The sequence below is a fragment of the Sceloporus occidentalis genome, unplaced genomic scaffold, assembly GCF_023333645.1.
Source record: "Sceloporus occidentalis isolate IW3139 unplaced genomic scaffold, rSceOcc1.0.p SCAF_354, whole genome shotgun sequence".
NCBI lineage: Eukaryota > Metazoa > Chordata > Lepidosauria > Squamata > Phrynosomatidae > Sceloporus > Sceloporus occidentalis.
Genome location: NW_028317334.1, coordinates 208802 through 219164, shown reverse-complemented (window position 1 = coordinate 219164; position 10363 = coordinate 208802). Strand labels below are relative to the sequence as shown.

At 42.9% G+C, this 10363-nt stretch overlaps 1 long non-coding RNA gene across 1 annotated transcript; it reads right to left on the bottom strand.

Annotated features, from left to right (window-relative positions):
• Nucleotides 1–6261: 6261 nt before the first annotated feature.
• LOC149273993 (uncharacterized) lies at nucleotides 6262–8043 on the bottom strand. Its single transcript, XR_016279454.1, has 3 exons — nucleotides 6885–8043; nucleotides 6704–6769; nucleotides 6262–6582 (listed from the first exon to the last, which is right to left on the bottom strand). It is a non-coding gene; the product is annotated as an uncharacterized LOC149273993 (long non-coding RNA).
• Between the last annotated feature and the right edge of the window lie 2320 nt (nucleotides 8044–10363).

Here is a 10363-nt window from a genome sequence, read left to right as displayed (position 1 = left end):
TCAGGCTAGACCCTGATGGTACTGGGCCAGCCTACTCTCTCTCCCAGAGGCCGAAAGATGACAGTTAGGGAGGGAGGAGCCTCTGTCTTCAGGCTAGACCCTGATGGTACTGGGCCAGCCTACTCTCTCTCCCAGAGGCCGAAAGATGACAGTTAGGGAGGGAGGAGCCTCTGTCTTCAGGCTAGACCCTGATGGTACTGGGCCAGCCTACTCTCTCTCCCAGAGGCCGAAAGATGACAGTTAGGGAGGGAGGAGCCTCTGTCTTCAGGCTAGACCCTGATGGTACTGGGCCAGCCTACTCTCTCTCCCAGAGGCCGAAAGATGACAGTTAGGGAGGGAGGAGCCTCTGTCTTCAGGCTAGACCCTGATGGTACTGGGCCAGCCTACTCTCTCTCCCAGAGGCCGAAAGATGACAGTTAGGGAGGGAGGAGCCTCTGTCTTCAGGCTAGACCCTGATGGTACTGGGCCAGCCTACTCTCTCTCCCAGAGGCCGAAAGATGACAGTTAGGGAGGGAGGAGCCTCTTTCTTCAGGCTAGACCCTGATGGTACTGGGCCAGCCTACTCTCTCTCCCAGAGGCCGAAAGATGACAGTTAGGGAGGGAGGAGCCTCTTTCTTCAGGCTAGACCCTGATGGTACTGGGCCAGCCTACTCTCTCTCCCAGAGGCCGAAAGATGACAGTTAGGGAGGGAGGAGCCTCTGTCTTCAGGCTAGACCCTGATGGTACTGGGCCAGCCTACTCTCTCTCCCAGAGGCCAAAATATGACAGTTAGGGAGGGAGGAGCCTCTGTCTTCAGGCTAGCCCCTGATGGTGCTGGGCCAGCCTTCTCTCTCCCTCAGATGCCCAGAGGAGGGCTGGTCTTCCTTGAGGAAGGCAGTTGGAGCTCGCCTGCCTCTCTCTCCCCTTCCAGATGGTGGCTGAAGGGAGGGCTGGTATTCCTTGAGGAAGGCCATATATAAAACAATTGTATTGTATTTTACTGACTTTATGTTGTGTGTCATGTTTAGTAAAAATAAATGTGGTTCAAAGGGAATATTTATATTTCCTTCTGGTGTTTTGTTTATTAAATCTCCATATCTTAGCCATGGAGTATCTTTGTCCTTTGTTCTATTGTAATAGGCTTCTTGCAATGACAACCAAAATTGATGTCTCATTTTATACCACGCTTTAAGCAATGATCTTCTTATAACATGATGGTTAAAAGTATTATTATCTTTTGGTTTTTTATACCACATATATGCATGTATACCAAGATTCAGGTTAGCTCTTTCTATATTCAATAAATTCTTGTTTTCTAATTTGAATCATTCTTCTAACCATTCGAGGCAAGCTGCATAAAACTACAGCTTAAAGTGTGGTAAGTTACATCCCTCCTTGAAGCAAAGATCATTTACTAAGGCAACCATAACAGTTTCGACTCTGTATCCCATCCTGAAGCTAGTTTGAAATGGGTCTAGATAATTTATTTAATCTAAAACCACTTGGAGATGAAAGGCAACTGCCCTCAAAATTATGTTGGTTAGAAATGGAAGATGGGAGACCGGTCTGTATTTGTTCATGTCCAAGGGATCTAGGGAGGGCTTTTCCATAAAGGGCCATTGCACCGCTTCTTTTAAGCATGATGGAAAATAGCCCTAACTAAGAGATGCATCTATGATATATCTCAGGTGATATATGAAGGGCAAGGGTCGAGAGGCCAAGTTCTCCTCTTCACACTTCCAAGGAGCTTGGCCACATCCTCAGTTCTCAGATTCAAATTGATCCAGTATGATCTTACTTATGGACACCTCACTTATAGCCTCTACAATAATACTGACGTCCAATTTGCCTCTTATCTGAGATATATTATCTGTGAAATAGTCATTTAAAGCATCATAGTGAGCTGTGAAGGCTCTAATAATGGGTTCCGGGGGGAAGGTGCCTGAGTCAGGTCCCAAATCCCTCCCCTCCACTTCAGCAGTCCCTTTATGCTTCTCTTCCCTTGGCACTTTCATTCCTTCATTCCTTCCTTCTCCTCTTTTAACGTACATCCCTTCAAGGGGGTCCAAGGCCCTTTCAGCATGTTCCCGAACTTGGGAGGAGTGCATTTTTTTCTGGAACTGTGGTTCTATCTGCTGGTCCTCCTCTGCAGGGTTGTTGTGAAGGGAAAGATATGTATATGGGAAGGGGGGGGGTGCTAAATCTGGATCCTGTGGGCCTTTAAGCCTAGTTCCCAGGTTGCCAGGGGGGTGCCTGTCTCCCCAGAAGGGGCTTTGGGCTCCCTCCATCTCCCTCCTCTTAGCTTTGTCCTAAATTTGGGCTCTTCTCTGCCCCCCAGACAGAGCCCCCTCCCCCCAGGATCCCAGAGAAAACTTCCTCCCCCAAATAATGTTGTTTCCAATACTATTGAAGCCTACCCTGTGTGATGCTCTTTATCTGGCACTGTCAGAACTCCAAAGCCAATTACTGATCAATATTCACATTCACATTGGTTACTGTTCATATTTGGGTAATTGCTTTAATTGTAGTTCTGTCTGCTTTGCATTGCTTTGCTAAGGGGGATGGGGCGCTTGGGACGGATTGCAGCTTAGGATTGGAATGCACTGTTTAATTAGCTGGAGACATCTGCGGAGCCTGTCCAAGGTCAGGTTGGTTTCTCAGGCATCGTTAGCTTGGGAAGCAAAGGGGGGGAAGAAGGTGGAGAGGAGAAAAGGCGGGAGAGGAAAAAAAGGTGGGGGCTTGAGTACTTTTAACTTGGTGTTTGAGGTTTGGCTTTCAGATTTCACTGAAAAGTCTGTCTGATCACTTTCATCTGTATCTCAATAAACTTCACTGCTTTTAAGCAAGTTGCTGTTGTGGATCACTGGTGGAAGTTGTTGGATCTTACAGGGAGTCTGTATTCCGGAGTCCCATCCCGGTGGAGAAGAGAGTGGCCCTAACTATTTGGTGGCTCTCAAGCCCTCTGATGTATAGGAAGGTGGCTTCCCGTTTTGAGGTTGGAGCATCCACAGCTGCAGAAATCGCCATCGAGGTGTGCCTTGCTATGGAGAAGCTGCTGCTGAGGAAAACTATCCAGCTTGGAAACTACCACACGGTGTGTATCAATATTACTTTTAAACCTAAGACTTCTGGGTGCAAATGCATTAATGCATATCTAAAGATATATAGGTTTTGCTTATGTAATACCATTAAGATATGTTTACAATCCTGCCTTTTCCTTGTTTGGGAAAAAAAGAAAGGCTTTCAATTACCTTTGCAATTATGGGGGTGGGTTAATGATCCTGGGCTTGGGGCATGGATTTAAAAGGTGCATCTCTGCTGCTGGCTTCTCTGTTATCCAGCTGTGCTGGGGTGGTGGTCCTAGGCTTGGAGCATGCACTTCGGAGGTGCATCTCTGCTGCTGGCTTCTCTCTTATCCAGCTGTGCTGGGGGGTGGTCCTGGGCTTGGAGCATGCACTTCGGAGGTGCATCTCTGCTGCTGGCTTCTCTCTTATCCAGCTGTGCTGGGGGGGTGGTCCTAGGCTTGGAGCATGCACTTCGGAGGTGCATCTCTGCTGCTGGCTTCTCTCTTATCCAGCTGTGCTGGGGGGGTGGTCCTGGGCTTGGAGCATGCACTTCGGAGGTGCATCTCTGCTGCTGGCTTCTCTGTTATCCAGCTGTGCTGGGGGGGTGGTCCTGGGCTTGGAGCATGCACTTCGGAGGTGCATCTCTGCTGCTGGCTTCTCTCTTATCCAGCTGTGCTGGGGGGGTGGTCCTGGGCTTGGAGCATGCACTTCGGAGGTGCATCTCTGCTGCTGGCTTCTCTCTTATCCAGCTGTGCTGGGGGGGTGGTCCTGGGCTTGGAGCATGCACTTCGGAGGTGCATCTCTGCTGCTGGCTTCTCTCTTATCCAGCTGTGCTGTTGTGGTTTGCAATTCTGAAAAAATGTATCTTGATATATTTGCAAGAGTTGATATGTGAACAAGTAACATCTGGATTCCCCTTCAGTGTGTTCTAGGTATATATATAAACCATAATAATTTCTATTGTCCTTTTTATGCTTTTGTCTCTTTGATCCCAGTTTCATATACCAAAAAATAATAATAATAATGCATCATCTGATATGAAATATGTTAACCCACCTTTTTGATATCCCAAATTTATTATACCTTTGCCTTTTTTCAGATTATGGATGGATTTCAGAGACTCGGATTCCCACACTGCATAGGAGCTATTGATGGCACTCATATTTCTGTTTGCCCACCGCTGGGACGCAGAGAGGAATACATCAACCGCAAGCAGGGATTTTCAATTGTTCTGCAAGCAACTACAGATCACAGTGGGAGGTTCATTGACATAGAAGTAGGGAATTGTGGGAGATCACATGACAGCCACATATTTACCAATTCCGCTATCTGTCAAGTGATGGATGAAGGCTGTTTTGTGCCCGGAAATCCCACCCTTCATGTCCACGATGTAGCCATTCCACCACTGATTATAGGGGATGGTGCCTACCCAATCAGGAAATGGCTCATGACACCATATCGTGGAGAATTAACACCTGACAAACTTGCTTATAACACCGCCCATTGCAAGGCAAGATGCGTGGTGGAGAGGTCTTTTTCGCGATTGAAATCTAGGTGGGGGTGTCTGTCTGGTAGACTAACTGTGAAAGAGGAAAATTTTATCTCTGTTGTCACAGCGTGTGCCATACTGCACAATATTTGTGAGACGAGGGGAGAAGTGCTTGATCCCGATGTAGAGCCACCTGCGAAAATTGTCCTCCCCGCTTTAGCGAATAACATCAGAGGACACTCTACAAATCACAAAAAAGAGGGTCAAACTGTTAGATCTGCAGTAACTAACATTATTTTGGGTCGTTAACACCAGAAACTGACATTATTTGATGTTTCATAACATCACCTCAGTTATGGCAACAGCATTGATCTGATCAAAACGTTTCTTCTTGGTTTACCTTTGTATCAATCTATAAATGTTGATATACATGTGTTTAACAACGTGTCATGTACAACATGTGAATAACTTTACCAGACGGCAATGTTGAATCACGGTTGTTTAGATTCTTTTTTCTTTTAACTTTTTTTTTCCAATCAGGTTCTGCTAGTGGTGTTTATATTATTGTGGGGTATAAATACCCAACTGTTATAGATTAGCTTCATGGTTTACCCAAATTGTGGAAATCTATTTTGAAGTGTTATACAATTGCTATATTGATGTTTCAAATATCCTTTTTTGGGAATATAGGAAAACAATGGTGTAAAAATGGCTTGTTTATATTACATTTATATTAATACATCATGTTTCCTACCATTGCAATGTTACACTGTGAAGACATTAAGGATAATACCAAACTTGAAAACCAAAAGGAAGGCTGTTCTAGAAACCATTGCTGAATAATGTTGCTATTGTTGTGGAAATGTTTAGGTATATTAAGGACGGTAGACCAATTTCTGAGAACACAGCTGTATTTTATCAACAATATAACTTAACATTTTAAAACACGATTAAATATCCTTTTTCTTTTGGAAAAAAACTGTCTGGTGGCTTGTTTTCCATTATGTCAACAAAGCATGCATTTATATACACTGTATATACATTAGGTGAGAACATATCCATATACACATGGTGACATACAAAACTTTTCCTTAACATGAAAATGAAATTTTAATGTGGTTCAAGGAGAAATGGTTTAAGTCCCTCTTTATCGGTCACAAAGGGCACGTAACAGGGTAAACATAGAATGCTGAAACATATCTGAGGTTTCAAAACAGAACCTTTTCCCTATATGTTTCCCTTATGGGGAAAATATTTTTTTTTTCTTGATTATCCTCCCAGTACGAGAACTGCATGGTTTATCTTGGTTTTGAACAGGTGCAACTGCGCCTTGCAAGGAAGATGTTCCTGCATTGCTCACACATTGCACGGTTCCAATACAGCCTTCATTTTCTTGGGGAACAGTGACTGCAACAACATTCTGAACATCCCTGATGATGTTCTCTACTGTGTTGTCATCATCATGTCTAATTTCACTACTAGGAGTGACAGGACAACCATCAGGAGCATAAGCAGGAGGAAGTTCATCAAAGAGTTCAGGGGAATTGTTCCCTTGACGTTTCCCACCAAAATACGATGTGGATGGTTGCTCCTGGAAATCTGTAAAGACAGCTGGGCCTGGTGTTGAAGGAGGAATATCACACGGAGATGCCCTGAATGATGTGTGCATAGTTCCTTGGGCGATAGTATCATGTTGCCCTGTTGGAAGTGAACATTGATGATCTACTTTCCTCCGGTACAGTTCAGTCATGGTCTCCATGTACTGCAACATTCTCTGTCTGTCCTGTGCACTTCTCCTTACATCTTCCTCCATAATATTTACAAGTTCCATTTCTGTCCTCCTACAGTCTTTCATGCTGTCGTGTACAATTTCCATGAACCGTTCCTGTGTTCTCCGGGTAAGTTGGGCCTCTCGACTTGCACTCTGCATGATAGTGCGCGCAATATGTTCTCCTCTTCTGGCGCGACGATTCCTGTTCCTGTTCGAACGCAGTCTTGTTCCAGGAGACAGCAATAAATTGGGTGGTTCATCCTCTGGATCGTTACGTACTGAAATTTAAAAATTAGTGAAAATAGATTAAGCCCACAGGAAGGAAATTTATTTCTTATGGTAGCATCATGTAAAGGGTTGTAGACAAGGAATTTTCTTAGAAAAGCAGATGCTACCTACCATCGCTTCTACCGCTTGTATCATCTGCACGTCTTTCCAAGTCACCCAATTGTTCTCCAGTCGCACCTTCAAAGTGGAGCATTAAACACCAACGTTATTTCTTTTGAACACGTATACAGGTTCACAATATTTATGAAGAAAACAGAGATCCAGAAATTGACATAAATTTATATATGACTACCTGCTATTTGCGTAGGTCCACTTTCCAAAATTGTGACAGGTATCGTAATGACTGTGTCATCGAGACAAGTGTCATCAGAATCTGAAAAATTCAAGGGGAAAAAAAGAGTAAAGCCTTTGTTATTTTAACAAAATAATGTTGTCACGCACATAGCAGAAATCTTCAGGCATTACAGATGGGCTACTTGCCTTCATCACTGTCTTGTCTGGTAGTTGTTTCTTGGGTGCTTCCTTCGCCTGTGTTAGCCATGGAGGTGGATGCGGTTTCTTGAGTCACATTTGCGGTTTCACCCTCCCTTTCAAAATGAAGACTTCGGGATAACCTATTAGGGGTGATGCTAACATCCCCATGAAAGATTTCCTCTAGTTCCCTATAAAAGGGACATGTAATAGGGTTGCTTCCACTTCTCTGATTGTGTTTCACAACCTTTCTATACTCAAATCTCATTTTTTTGGATTTGCTTCTGCATTCCTCGGCAGATCTGACATGGTTTCTCTTTGCCATTTCATCAGATACAACCTTAAATGTATCCAAATTTCTGTAATTCTTTTTTAATTTGGTCTGCAATTTTTGTTCTTTCCATATTTCCAATAAGGCCAAAACTTCATTGGCACTCCACACCCTCCCCCTTGCTTGTGTGGAGACACTGCTTTCGGTCACTGCATGGCTATCCATGGCTTTCCTAATTACAGCAAGTATAAAATAATACTGTCTGCAATTTAATTATAGCGGATCTGAAATAAACTTCTGCGTTAGCACTTAGCTGCTGATGCTGGCTCTCTGCACTCCCAAACTCCCGGCACTGCAGTAAAAGCACTAGAGGGCGCAAGTCTAGTTTTGGCGCCAAGAATCCCTGCACAGTGATGACGTTGCAAATCCCTCTTCCCGCTGGACTTTTCGGAGTGGCCGAAGTTATTGGGAAGCAGTGATGGCGCGTAGTAAGGGTTCCAAATGGGTCAATAAGGAGATTGATCTGCTCCTGAGATTTGTTAGGGGGAGCGGAAAATTAAAGACGCTCATGAGGTCCCGTTCTATACCCATTCTTCCTGTGCATAGAGAGGTAGCAGCGCAATTAAAAATGCATGGCTACAACCGCACCGTCAAAGAGGTATTCATGAAGTCCAAAATGACGCGTGATACATTTTTGGACAGTCTGAATAGTTTTGGGCCATCACCCCCCAAAGAAAAACAACCACCCTTTTTCCCCCTAATGAAAGAGCTGTGGGAACCATGGCTCCCAGGAAAAAAATCCCTCGGGTAAGTTTGTAAGTTTGTAGCTTTACAAGTAAAGGCTCCCTGTTGCATAGTATGCCATGGAATTCTTCCAGTGTTGTAGCCATAAGGAACAGTTGCTAAAGACAGTCACTATATCAATATCATATTAGGCTACTTCCCTTATCAGCTTCCAAAAGAAAACAACACTAAAATGGACTACCAGCCCTGAGGTCACCATACTTTTCCAACATAGGAAGGGATAGATGGGTGTACATATGGAGGATAAATATATTAGACAACAGCATTGCCACTCTGTTTTCTTACTTTTTCTAACTGCAAAAAGATGGAGAAATTTTAATGTCCAACATTTTTAGTTATATTATTGACCTGCAGTTTTCCTAGAGTATTCTTACTATGATCGATGCACAATTTCTGATGTAGTTATCTCTTTAATTTTTTTATATGGATCAAAATGCAGATACTATTGATGAACCTTGCTCTAGTGGAATCAAATCGGGACCATCGGGAATCCTTTCGGCAAGTGACATCTTGCCAGAACCCCAAAATCTTGGACCCAGCTATATATCAGAACTTCAAAAGTCAGGTGAATTTAAATAAATATGCATTGTCTTTTTCAAAATAGAGTGGTGGTCATATAAGGATTAAGGTTTATATTACTAACATGCATCTATATACCAAATAACTGAATATCACGAAAACTGTACTTTCAAGACAGTTAGTAATAAGAAATATACGAACATATGGTGTTAAACAGAGAATACATTGCAATAATCTGTCTTATTAAAAGCTTTTCGTATATATCTTTTGTCTGTACAGTGCAATCTTCCTTGAAAATCCAGGAAAATATCAACAGAAAAATTGTGAAAGTACTACTGAGAATGAATGGAAGATTAAAGAAAATCGAGAATATAATTGCATTGCATCTGAAAAAAACATCTACCACTTAAATGTATTCAGACATGTTATTATAACTCTATTGGTATTGAAAACATGTTTACAGGTTGGATACAGTACTTTGAGATACAGTTGACCATAGATCCCACATTTAAATTCAGATAAGATAAAGTTCCATACACTAATCTAAGAATAACAGTACAGCTTACCTGGGATCAACATAGTTAATTTTCATTAACAGTACCTCAACTTAAAAATTCAGTACTGTAAGGTTAATATTATTTTCTTGTTTACAACCATGTCAACATGTACATGGTGAAGTGCACTGACAATGTATAAAAATGAATCTTGATTTCTAGACTGCATGTCTGTACTGTTCAAATAAGGGCCATTAAGATGGCTATTATTTAGATATCCAACAACATGCATCGATGATAACGATTTTTTGGTTGTCTTTTTTTTAAAGGGTATTTCTGATTTTTTGTTGAAACCTTTTTTTGGACTTGCATCCAAAGTTGGATATGTTACAAGTATGTTGTTCCAAGGGAACCAGACTTTATATTTAACAAGTATGATTCCCCAATTTCTGGGTAATCGTTTGTTATTACAGATTGAGAAGATTGTTTTGTTGTATTGCGTCACAGTGTAATAAATGCAATTTATAAATAATAACTCGCATCTGTTACCATGCTTAACAGTAGTGTTCTTTACTTCTATATAAATAATAAATAATAAAAATTTTATTTATATACCGCCCTTCCTCAGATCAGGGCGGTTTACAACATTTTAAAACCATACACAACATTAAAACAAATTACATCATAAAACAATTACCATAAAAACAGAGAAAAACAGAAAAGCCCCAGGTTAGCCAATCCTTATGCCAGTGAGGAGGAGGGAAGTCCATAGGACTCTTAGTCGGGGAATGCGTTGCCAAAAAGGAAGGTCTTCAATTCCTTTTTGAATTGGGCCAGGGAGGTGGCCGAGCGGAGCTCCATGGGCAGCGTGTTCCAAAGGGCCGGGGCGGCGATGGAGAATGTCCTCCTGGTGGTAGAGACAAGCCTGGCCCCGGGAACCCTAAGTAGTTGCTGCCCTGATGTTCTGAGGGTGCGGGACGGAATATATGGGGAGAGGCGGTCCTTCAGGTATCCTGGGCCCAAGCCATTTAGGGCTTTATAGGTCAACACCAACACCTTATATTGCGCCCGGAAGCGAATCGGCAGCCAATGCAGATCTTTTAGCACCGGTGTAATGTGGCTGGCCCTGGAAGTACCAGTGACCAGCCTGGCTGCCATATTTTGTACCATTTGTAGCTTCCGGGTTTGGTATAAGGGTTGCCCCATGTAGAG